The sequence below is a fragment of the Drosophila subobscura genome, chromosome U (genome assembly GCF_008121235.1).
Source record: "Drosophila subobscura isolate 14011-0131.10 chromosome U, UCBerk_Dsub_1.0, whole genome shotgun sequence".
In the NCBI taxonomy this organism is placed as follows: domain Eukaryota; kingdom Metazoa; phylum Arthropoda; class Insecta; order Diptera; family Drosophilidae; genus Drosophila; species Drosophila subobscura.
The window spans coordinates 10,823,287-10,835,475 of NC_048534.1; the positions used below are offsets into that span (position 1 = coordinate 10,823,287).

General features: G+C 44.3%; 1 protein-coding gene across 3 annotated transcripts in view; it reads right to left on the reverse strand.

Moving 5' to 3' along the window:
* The window catches only part of LOC117901102, a 59,810-nt gene that overhangs the window by 19,513 nt on the left and 28,108 nt on the right, over positions 1 to 12,189 (reverse strand). The window contains exons 1-2 of one of the 3 annotated variants that reach the window (XM_034811733.1): positions 5,657 to 5,672; positions 308 to 312 (exon numbers count right to left, since the gene is read on the reverse strand). The exons of the other annotated variants lie outside the window; for them this stretch is intronic. The gene's annotated coding sequence lies outside the window, so the exon portion shown is untranslated. Of the gene's footprint in view, positions 1 to 307; positions 313 to 5,656; positions 5,673 to 12,189 lie in introns of those variants that run through there. 3 annotated transcript variants of the gene reach the window in all.

A 12,189-nucleotide genomic window follows, 5' to 3' on the forward strand; every position in this document is an offset into this window, starting at 1 on the left:
GCTTCTCCCTGGCCCTGGTCGTTGCCGTTGCATGCGCAATTGACTTTTTTGGGTCTCTGATTCGTAATGCGTTCTTTATGACATTTCGTCGGATAGAACTGGAAAGCGAATTCCTGCACATATAAAGGATTTGCCGTAGAGCCATTCATTGGGTTGTATAATTCACTTTTGCCTCACTCATTATCCTGCCCCACGCAGTGTGTGCTCGGAATAAGCCAAATCCCATCACGAGCCGCCTGCGTAATTGTGTTGCCAGCGAGACATCTGCAGTGGGCCAAAAATAGTGAAACTAGCTCAGCCCATTCACATTTTCTATAGCCTCTCCATGGCTGACAGCCGCCAAGGACGCGGCTAGAGCTTTATTGCCAACACTTTGTCGCCGCTTGAAGCGCAGGCGACAGTGGCAACCCATTACAACTACTTAGGGCATGTAAATAACCCAGAAATAAGCCAAGGCGAGCGATGAGCAGGTAGCCAGCACACCCGCTAGAACAGAGACCCACTCCAGCCGCCCCCCCAGCCTGTGAAGCATTAACATAATCGTTATGGTTATGCGCGACGTGTGCATAATGCCCGAAGCAGGGAAGAGAGGGACAGAGAGAGAGAGAGCGAGAAGAGCTCCCAGACAGCGACAGCGACAGCGACAGCGACACAAGGATAAGGAATAAAAAAATAAACTATGTTAAGTGCGCCGACATTGTGATATATAGTTAGCTCCACCCTTTGCAGGGCAACAGCTACTGCTGCTTTTTCGGAGCTATTCACTTGTTGGGATTATATTTTTTTCTAAGTAAATTACACTGAGAAAATGCTGCAGATTCTACAGAGTTTTAGCTTAGAAAAATACTTTCTTTTAAGGTTTGTTTTTTTCGCATGTTATAGAGACAATTATTTGGTTTTCCTTTAAGCGAAATTGAGCTCATAAAATAATTATTTCTTTGCACGATTGCGGGTTTCCGCTTCAAGCTAATGGTGCTATAAATCTCCTTTCTAGTTGCACTTTCTTTTACTTGTACTTGTACTTGTTGGGCTTTAAAGTTGCCGACTCCCGTCGAGCATTTTTGGAGGCCATTTGCCATGTAGCAGGTGGCATACTTTTCGGTAACACTGTAGCATACCACTAGCAAACAAACAAAAATACAAAATACGCGTAGCCCACTCCACACGGACACATACTCGCATATGTGGGCTGGGTTTTGCCAACTGCGATCCCTAGACAAAACGCCAAAACGAGCAAGGGCGAATTCGCGTCACGGCGAATTCCAAACACGAGAGCAAACGCAAAGAGAAAACAAAAGAGAGTGAATTAAGAGCAAGAGCGGACAACCGATCGGCGAGAGAGCGCCTTCGACGTAACAGGTTGTGTGCGAGAACCAGACGACGAACGACGCAGAAATCTAATTCTTGTCCCGTTATACCAGATTTAATCACTTATTCCCCTTTACTTATAAACAATAAACATAAACCCCCACATATGTATATGCATATAATAAATTATAAGAGCACACAGACACTCCTCTGGAAATCCAGACGAAATGAGCAGTCAACCTTGGAATAGTAGAAGAAAATGCGAACTTAAGATAGAGAAAGAGAGCCAGAGCTTAGTCTGTAAGATGCTTAAGATTCCACGTGCATAACTTATAAAGTAAAAATTAAAATTCCAATTGCAAACGGCAATAATAAAACATTTTTAAGTGCTGCGCCTGCGTCTGCACACATTGCCGGACCCAAAGGTGGCGCAGGTCAGGTCAGGCACAGTGGAGCAAAAGACTTTATGTTAAGCAAAAAAAAAAGGAAGAGCAGAAGTAGCTGAAGAAAATGCCGAGCAGTCAATCTTCCAATACAGCAAGAGCCAAAAATAAAAACTCTTAAGCCACAGCAGAGCATCTTTTGAAGCCACATCCTTCCACTGTGCGGCAGCATTGGTGTTCCCTCTACGTATACTGTACATATGTGTGTGCGTATTTCTGGGTGTGTCTCCGCCAGACCCACACATACATTTCCAGAAGATTATTAAAAATTTCGCCCAAGAGGCATCCATCAGTTATGAGACTCACCCGCCGCGACACTACGCGACTCATTTCAATGAGCTCTGGAGCAGACTTTCGGTTGCGGTGTGCAGCACCCTGTGACGCATATTCTTGCCAAAATGGTGCCTCTTTTGCCGCTCTCCCTCCCTCCCGCTCTCTCAGGGGCTCTGGCTGTAGAGCTTTCGGGCCGCCACATCATGTAATTGGCATTCCGCACACTGACCGAAATGAAAATGCTACGTGCTTTCATTTCACGTTACGACAGTCGGCAGTCGGCAGTCGGCAGCCGGATAAGTCAGCAGAACGCTCCATTGACCACCGATGGGAAAGGAGAACTTCTTGCCCGAAAGTTGCCGTTGTCCTTTCATCGTGGCACCCAAAAACGAAGCTTATTTGCCGTGGTTGGAGCCCCCTCTCTTCATTCGTTTTAATTTTTTACGTTGCGGGCATACCGAGAGACTGGCAGAGGGAGAGAGTAGGAAAGAGATTCGGTGATTCTTAAAGTCAATCACATTGCACGAGGACATCAAACATCAAACAGTCGACAAAGGCTCTCGAGATGATGGCAAATATTTACTTGGCCCGCATCCCGTATGCCTCGCGGGCCTAAAAGGGTGCGGTTGGAGCTCCCACGAAAATGGATACGCATATTGAACACCTTCTGGCATCACTCCCATCCGCAGAACTCTTTCACTTGCGTTTTATGTGCATATTGAAAATACATACGGAACAATTTCATTTAATTCCGATTTTTTCTTTGAATACTTTTGCGTGTCGCCTGCCGCTGACAGTCGGCAAATTTCGTTGTCAACCTCATGCATCTTTCAATGGTTTGTGCTCGTATTTATTTGCTGATAGGTTTTCCAGCCATCTGCTGAGATAACCGATTGAATGTTTGTTTAAGTGGGTCACCAAATGGCTGAAGTTTCCTTTTAAAGAAATCATGGAGAGGCGCCTGAACTCTGGCTTTGTGCAAACAATGATTTATGTGCCATATAATCCCTGGTCTCTGCTGCCTTGGTGTTACTCTTACCCACCAATTTATAAGCACCCAAAATACTTGTAAATTTCTGTGGGCTGTATGCTGCCACTCAGTTCTTAGCCATCAAATTTATGAGCACTCGTCACACTAACTCATAAAAACCGCCGTCTATAAAGGGGAAATTTTAAAACGCTGCCGTTATCCGGACAAGGATGGATACACGAGACAACACTTTGCATGTGAAAGGGCTTTGTGGTGGAGCTGGAAGCCCGCAGCCACCGATGAGATTTATGTACTCTAAAGCTTAGACCGAGCTCTGGCCTGTGTTTTGTGGTAAACAGCCAGTCCTGCCGCCAAATCCTGCCACGCACTTGAGCCAGCCGCCTGCCCGAGGACTTGTCGCTATTTATTCTACTAAAAACGCAATAATATATCATCTACAGTTTATCATTGCTACGACGCCAGACCGAAATTATTATCCAGCGAATTTATTGCCTTACAATAAACGCAAAGTGCATGTGTGTGTGGCTCTCCCTCTCTCTCAGTCTGTGAATTCCTCTCTATTTGTGTTTGCGTCTGAGAGAGGGAATCACTCTTTGTGAGCGGCAGGAGCCTGGCAGAGCTCCAGAAAATACAACATTTTGAACGTAAACTGTTTTGACGATGCCTCAAAACACACACAGAAAAGGGAAGCTTCAAATTATATTGGGAATAAAAGATACCCTGGGATGGCTGCAGCATTAAATGTGTCAAAGATCCAGGCATTCACAGGAATAAACATCGATTCAGATATTAAATCGCATAAAGAATTTGTAAGCCTTATGGGATCCCACCTCAACCAAAACTGAACCTACCCCACTTACCCTAGGTCCTTCGGGTGAGGCAAAAGATATACAGGACCATGGCAGGCATTTGTAATAAAATTGCTGGCATGTTTGCTCACCCATCTCTCACTCGTGTATCTCTGCAGGCCGAGCTCAGTCTGCTGCGAGTATGTTTTCAGTCGGGACACAGGCACATTTCTGGGCTTATATATTCATGGCAATCTCGAGAGCTGTCACAGACTGACTCTGTTCTGGGCCCAGTCGAAGCGCGCATATTTTTTACTATTAGCCAAAAGCAAAAGCACAAAATTTGTCAGCCAAAATCAAATTGCTCGTCCTGTCAACTTTTTTGCGTAACAATTTGCTCCCTCTCCTGCGAGTTGTATTTTTTCGCAACGAGACAAATAGCAGAAGTTTTGCTAAATTGTCAGCTGCTGTTGGCCTCATTCCTCTAGTCTCCACCTCTCCCACATTTAGCCATGCTCTCCATTATATTTGTACCCTTTTTTCAGCATATATTTTTACGACAAGCAGCGCCCAACACACATCATGTTTTTGTCCCAGGGCCTCTCGTCAGATGCTAGTTTCCTTCTGGCAACTGTTTGTCCAAATTGCCACACATTTTGTGCATAAATGACAAATGCCTTTGATGGCATAAAATATGACTTTGAAAATTGTTTTGTAGCAAATAAAACTGGGCGTTGGCATGACTATGAATGAATGACTGAGTGCTCTGGCTTGGCTGTACATCATGCATCAAAGTGGAGTGGCGGCATTGAGTGTGAATCGTTTTGATTGCCGAGAGTCCTCCCGAACTAATAGAAAATGATTTATTTGGATATACGTATGTAGGTTCTACTATTCATTTGATCGATTACGGGCTGCTTATTGCAGAAAGAAACTACAGAAAGTCACTACACAAATTTACAACTTTCAGGCAACAATTTACACGAAAACCTGTCGGCGGCATTCCAGTTGAAGTCGCAGAACTTTCAGGGCCGAAACAGACTAAAGTCTGTGGCAACTTTCGAAATAAATTAATTGCCGCTTTCGCCTAAAAGTTTGCCCAATGCTAACAATTCTGCAACTCCACCAAATGCTGCCTTTTACACAAAACTTTCACTTACAAGCGACGCCATATTGGCGGCACAACTCTAACTTTGCGACGAGTACAATGACACTGGGAATGTGTGTATCTAAAGGGTTGGAAGTGTCAGACCACTTTCCGTGGAAAACTAATCAACTTTTCGGCACATTTCCATCAGTATCAATGTCAGTTCTCACTTGACACTGATATCAATTTCCCTCACTCACACACGAGCTGGAGAGCCTGCAATTTGCGCGTTTCTCAATTAGCTGACGATTGACTTGTCAAAACATCAATTATCACTGACACTCGTCGAATGCTTCACCCCCCAAATGCCACACATGATGGCTGGAGAAAGCCATTTGCATTTACAAGTCGAAATGTGAGTTTCTTGTTTTCGAAGCCCCCAACTCCACGCCCTCTCTAAAGCAGTTTCTCTCCCCGTATTTTGCATATCGAATGCTCGCATAAACATGGCCAATAAATGGGCGCGTTAAATATTTAATTGGCATAATGCTAATCATTCAATGGATGGCAAAATTCATTAGCAGCCACTGCTCCACATCTGTCGGCAGTCGAACCCTCGGAAACCTCAAAACCCCACCAAGAACCCCGTCAAAGCGGGAAAAACCATCCCATAAAAGAAGAGAACTACAAACCCCGCGCCACAATGTGGCGCACGTGCGTCTGCCGCACCCTTCCTCCTGTCAGCTGATGCTGCTGCCCCTGTTACTCTGCTGCTGCTGCTGCTGCTGCTGCTGCTCTGCTGGTAAGCAAACATTACACAATTTTGATTGTATTTCCGTTCCGTATACGCAGCAAGGCAGGATACAACAGGAAAGAGAGGGGAGCGGCGACAGCAACCGGAAGTTTCGCTTATTTCCGTTTGTTTACCTGTACGCTGTGCCTTGATTAAATGTCAGGTTACCGGGGGGCTTCGGGGCCTCAGCTTATGTAAGAGTCCACGAACGAGCAGCATTGCTGGCTTTGGCTCTGGCTTTGGCTTTGCGGTGCCCCAAGCTCAGCCACAGCTGAAAGTTGAATATTTTCAGTGGCTGAATACAATTTGCACCTTATTTTGCTGCTTCTTTTTGGGACTGCTAATGCGCATACGTCAGCGTAATCTTATTAACAACGAAAGCATTCTAATGATGCCAAACACTAAATGTCTCTTAGCCGGGCAAACGAACACGACAAGGCACATCATTTAGGGTTTAAGCAAGGAGCCAGCATCTGGGGATCAGTCGGATTAGAAGCGGTTTAGTGTGGGTTTTTTGTGTGTAGAGGGAAACAATCGCGAAAGATTTATGTGAGTGCATCTGTCCCTTTTTGGAGATATAATTTAAGTACTTTCTATAAGTTTTAGAATGAACTAACATTAACATATGCAACTAGTTCTCGCCCGACTACTGTCACGACAATTGCAACTGTAAGCCTGGCGTACAAATGCTTAAAGTGTCGCGGACGCCTTAAATTGCCTGTTACCGGACACGGACACGGACACGGACACAGATCCAAACACATTCCCGTGCTCAATGCCGGACACGAGCGCGACCAAACCGCGACTGCAGCTAATTAATTGCCCGCAATTTGCCGGCGCTTGCTAAGGAAAATGAAAATTTGCTCCGCCATTTTGTGGGTCAACAACAATGGCGTTCAATTGTTGTTGCTGTCTGCCTGCCTGCCTGTCTGTTGTTGCTGCCGGCCCATGCTCTGGCATAATTTATGTTCCCAAAAAATGCTCGCACATAACTGCCTTATTTACTTATTTTCTTACATCATTTTAGGGTTTTTTTCGCCACGAAAGTGTTTTATTTACCGACACAAAATGTATTTACATGTCTGCTCGGGGCATTTGCATAATTGTTAAACAAACAGTTGCACAATGCACAAACATGTCTGTAAATACGCTGGGCATTAGCCAAATTGAGAAATGACACAAAATTGTGCGAATTTGTTATAATTTCTGGGTGCTTAAATCAATTTTAGATTTATTTAAGATTTATTCCCATTTTTTCTGCTTATTGAAAGAACCTTTAATGTCCATTTACTCGCTGCTTATTAAATTACTGTTGCAATCTATTAAAGATTTAACTTATCGCAGCTCTAAATCAATAAGTCCATTTATTAGCCCCTACCAATACATAGATAGACACACAGATGCACACGCACACTCGTGCACATAAAAAGCCATTCAAGCGTTTCATAATGATATGAGAAAAAGAAGAGCGTCGAGAGCTGGGAAAAAGTAGCTGGCCCAACACATTGCCTCAACTCATTTTCGCATAAAAGGACGCCAATGTGTCGGGGCTGGCAAAAGGCCAAAAATGGTGTGCACACACACACACATACACACACACACACTCATACACACTCGTGTGCTTAGCGCTCTCTCTTGGCCTTCTTGCTATATAGAGCCATTGGTACATGGCAAACAATAAATGTACGAGAGAATGCTGCCAGCACGAGAGACCAACTAAATTATCAGTAATATTGGAGCAGCAGGATAACGCTGTGTGTGTGTGTGTGTGTGTGTTTGTGTGGGCGTGGCAAATAAACACATCAGCTAAAATGCTTTTTACTTAAATTAACACAACGCCGAGCAGCTTGGCTCGGTTTTTGGACTAAGCGGTCTGCACCCAACTAACGGCAAGTCATTAACTTTCATGTGTGCCCGCTGCATATTGTCGGCAGTCTACTAAACGAAATACATTGAAAAACTGCCACAGCAAGAAAATCAATGTGGCTACAAGTCAATGAAAAATGCAGAGAATAACGACTTTGGGATGCTCTAACGCGGCGAGAAATGAGCAAAATCAAATGGAATTTTATTTAGATATTTTAGCAATTTTTGCGGCAGTAAGAAATTGTATTGCTCTCATATCTCCAGCTCATTTATGGCCAAATTTGGACACTAACTTATTGAAAATGCCAAAATAAAGAACTATTTCCCACAGATATTTTTAGGAGTGAATAAAAAATCGTAGAAAAAATGTTGGCAATGATTTTTCCGCGTAGAGACATTCAATTTTGTACCTACAAACATTTAGGCAGTTTTTATTTATCATCAAATTAATTTAGATTTTATTTCCATGCGAAAATTGTAACGTTCACAAATCTTCCTCCCCTCTGAAATTACCTTCCCAGCTATGAAACTGAGATTCGACTAAGAACTGGATTGGTTATGCAGGCGCACATCAATAATTGAATTTGGCCACATTTTTGGATGGCATATAAAATTCCAGCTACGTGCAGTGCGTGGCGCACACACAGAATTACGTAATGGCATCATAATACCCAACTCGCTAGGGTATAGCAGAGGCAGAGGCAGAGCTTCAGCTGCGCCCCAATCCTTCCTCACTTCTGCAGGCTCCTGCCTGCCAAGGCATACTTAAGCAATCGAGGCAAATGTTTTATCGTCACTTTGCCACACGCACACACACACATATAAGTGTGTCTATATACTCACACTGTACATATATGTATAGATACATAGGTCTATATATGTGTGTGTGTGTGTGGCATACAAAATGGCGCCAGTTGCCTTGTGCCTTTGGGCTCTGCATCTCTCGGTTCGCCTCAATCTCAATCGTCAGAAATGTCTATCAACGCACGAATGAGGGGAGTGGGAGTGGGAGTGGGAGTGTGGGGGCGAAATGGCAGAAAAGGGATTGGCATTGAGGGTGCAAAGATACGGCCAAAGACAAGCAAAAACTAAACAGAAATGCCAAATACTTATTGTTCCGAGGAAAATGTTTAATAACGTCCCAAGACCTCTCTCCTCTGGCATTACGCATACGACCAGTTGTAGCATTGTAAATTTAATAAAGCTGTTCGTAAGCTCAAGGGTGCGGGTGGAAATCAAGAAGCCAGCAATTATTTGGTTACGCAATTACCACAGCAACACAACCAGTCAGGTTCAATAGGCTTAAATAATTCTCCCTCCGTCCTCGCCCTCGCAAAACAAACAAATAAATTCAATGCCAAAGGAGGCAACAACTTTCCGGCCCAAAAACACAAACACAAATAGTGAAAGTTTACAAAATGATACTGAGGCCGCCACTCGAGGGCCGGAATGACTGATGGAGTGGGGTCTTACGTGGGACTGGGACTGGGGCTGGGGCTTCAAGTCAAAGCAACAAAAGCCGCCTTCTAAATTGCCACAAAATTTATGATTATTGTTTTATATAAACAGCAAATGCGCGAAAATAAAGCTGGTTGAATGGCGGAATGGGCATTGAAGTTCTAGTTGGGGGCAGAGTTTCAATGAACAATGAATGTCGGTACAGAGAAACACAGAAATGCCTTTGTTCTCTTGGTGATGCCCAGACGAAAAGCGAAATAAATAAATGAGTTTGTCTGCGCCACTTCAAAGAGCAACAAAATCAAACTGTTCAATGGCCGCAAAAATGTTGCCAGCTCCACACAATGGTGGGAATTTTCATTGGAAAAGTGCAGAGAGCGCACTCGCATTGAAATCATTTTATTTTGGCGGTTTGCCCACGGAAACTAAACAAATTTCAAATAAAATAATAACACAATAAAGGATACCCAACATACACGAACTATTTGTATTTATTTATTGTTTATTCACTTGTCACCAGATGATTTATGCCAACATTTGTGTTGCCCTGCAGCGGATTAAGCCATCCAGGCCATGGCCACGGAACGGAACGGCAACTCAATCACAAACACTTTAAAAGAATTTATATTTATTGCTGATCAGATCAACGCAGCCCCAATGTGTCCATCAAAATATGTGAATAAATAAAGCATAAACTGCATTTTACATTAAATCAATTCGCGTTGACTTGCTGGCCACAAAAAGCGGCACAAAGTTCCATCAATCAAATGCAAGACACGAGCAGAAATGGCACAAAAAACAGCGTTCAAGCACAATACTGCACATGGGTTTATACATTTAATTAAAATGGTCTGCCACCAGACAGTATTCGTCAAAGTGATTGGCCTCGGCAGCGGCTTAGGGAACTTAAGTAAATGAAATGTTATGGCTGCGGATGGGTTGAGTGGGCTAAGCTGGAAAGCCGGCAAACCTCAACGACAACGGTCCTTAAAACTCCACACAAACCGAAGCGCAATAAATACCAACACCCAGGCGCGGGTGTGTCTGCGGGCGCATGCTGGAATTTGCATATTTTAAATTACTAGTGGGGGTCTCTGGGCTGCGATTGCTTTTGGGGTTGACAATGGCAGCGATGCCAAGACAACTCCAATTTATATGTAATTTGTTGGAAGTTTATATGAAACGGTAGTACCCCTGAGCCACACACACACACACATAATTGCACTCATAAAATGCCAAGAGCCTGGGCTGGTCTTGCCTCGATGTTTATGTCAGACCAGGAATACCCATTGATAGCGAGGGTATGCCCGAAAGTGCGAGTGAAGTTGAAACTAAATTGAGGGAAAAGCAAACAAAATGAATTACATTTTGGCCTTCAAATATTTTCCAGTTATTTGTGGTCTTTGCCCACATTCGATGGCATCCCTGGGTCGATCATTTGGGAAGCTCAGGAAGTGCCAGCCCACATATCCTAATGCGCACAGACATGGGTAGCGGGCAAACAAACAAATTATGTGCTCATTTGAATACACATTCTAATGCGAATCACGTTGACAAAAATTCATTGATGCGTGCAGGATACGCACACACATCAAGGATATACGGATGAGGATACCTTGACTTTCGAACCGTACGGCATCCAATCAGCCGTGGCACTCAGGATGGGGAAGGCAGTGTGGGTCGGGCTAGGCAATGGCAAATTGTCTCCACCTCGGACGCTGACAAGGACATATTTATAAAGCGCTCATTGCGAGCTAAACACATAGTGGGACACCCACCGAGAGGGTGCCCCAATACCCAGTTAATCTACCAGGACATGCTGCAATGTGTAGAAAATTAAATGTGCTACGGCTCCAGCTCCCAGCCAGAGTTTTTCTTCGTATCTCGGGACGTGTGTGTGTGCCTCGTGTGTGTGTGATGTAAATGCAAACTAAATATGTACCAACGCCAGAGCCATACGCATTAAGTCGATTGCTTCAAGGACTTTCTCGCGCGCTCCAGGTTTGCGGGGGAGATTCCATGGTGCTTTGTCATTCACACCCTGTTACCCAGTCCCTCAGAGCTCCATTCCTCATTGTCTGCTCGATTCCCGCTCGCTTTTGCTGTTTCCTGAAGTGTAAACGAGTGGCAGATGAAACTCTACCATCCTTGGGCATGGTGCGGGGATCTCTACCACCATCTCCACCTGGCCATGCATGTGCTGGGTAGGCTTTTTAATAAGCAATTTATTTTTAGCTTAACAACGCTGCGCCCTCGTCCCCGTCCTCATATAATGAAATACGCGGTGCCTAAGCGGCAGCTTACAATTCACTTGCAAAGATTCACTTCCCCAGTCACTGCCGCACTCCCCGGCAGTGCCGCGGCTCGGCGTGTTTGCCAGCGATAATTAATTTTTTGGCCTACCCCAAGCAGGAAGCTAAGACCATGAGTTTGTACCCGCATTAAAAGGAAATTAAAATGTTGCCATTCTTGCCCCTGGCCTCCTCCACCCCGCCAAACAGCACCCGCACAGGCGGCCACATGTAATGAGCTTTTGGAGACAACTCGACCTCGACACTGCCTCAGCACGGGTGGCTGAGGTGGGCATAATGATGAGGACATCGCATCAAAGGGCACAAATGGAGCTGCACTTGAAATTTAAAGAAATATTCGAAAGAAGCATCAGTTCACTGAGCTGCTTGGAGGGAAAACAAACCTATTTTGGGTGAAGGAAAATAGCTGAAAAATAATCCAGAACAAAATAATTGTGTGGCATCCATCGCCACTTGTCCGAAGCGTTTGTAAAAACAGTGCTTTACTTTCATACGGCCACAAATGGCTGGCTGGGATGGCAGCACTTCAAGCCTACTCGTAAATCAATTTCGTTTTTATTGCGAATGCCGTTTGTCAGTGGCCATTTTTATGTCGTTCAGTTAATAAACCCCTCACCCTCACCCTCACCCCCACAAACACAAAAAACACCAAACAAACGGCCAAAAAACTCTCGGCTTTACTTTTGGCACCGCAAGCGCATAAATATTGTTTTAAAACCTCCATGAAATATGGCACACGATTTTGACGAGTCGGCGGCCGTATGTGGCTGTGTCCGCCATATAACATTTATAAATAAATAAACAAAAGTTAATAATGAATAAATAAAGCCAGACACAAGCACAAAGGAAAAACAATTTAAGCAAAAATTG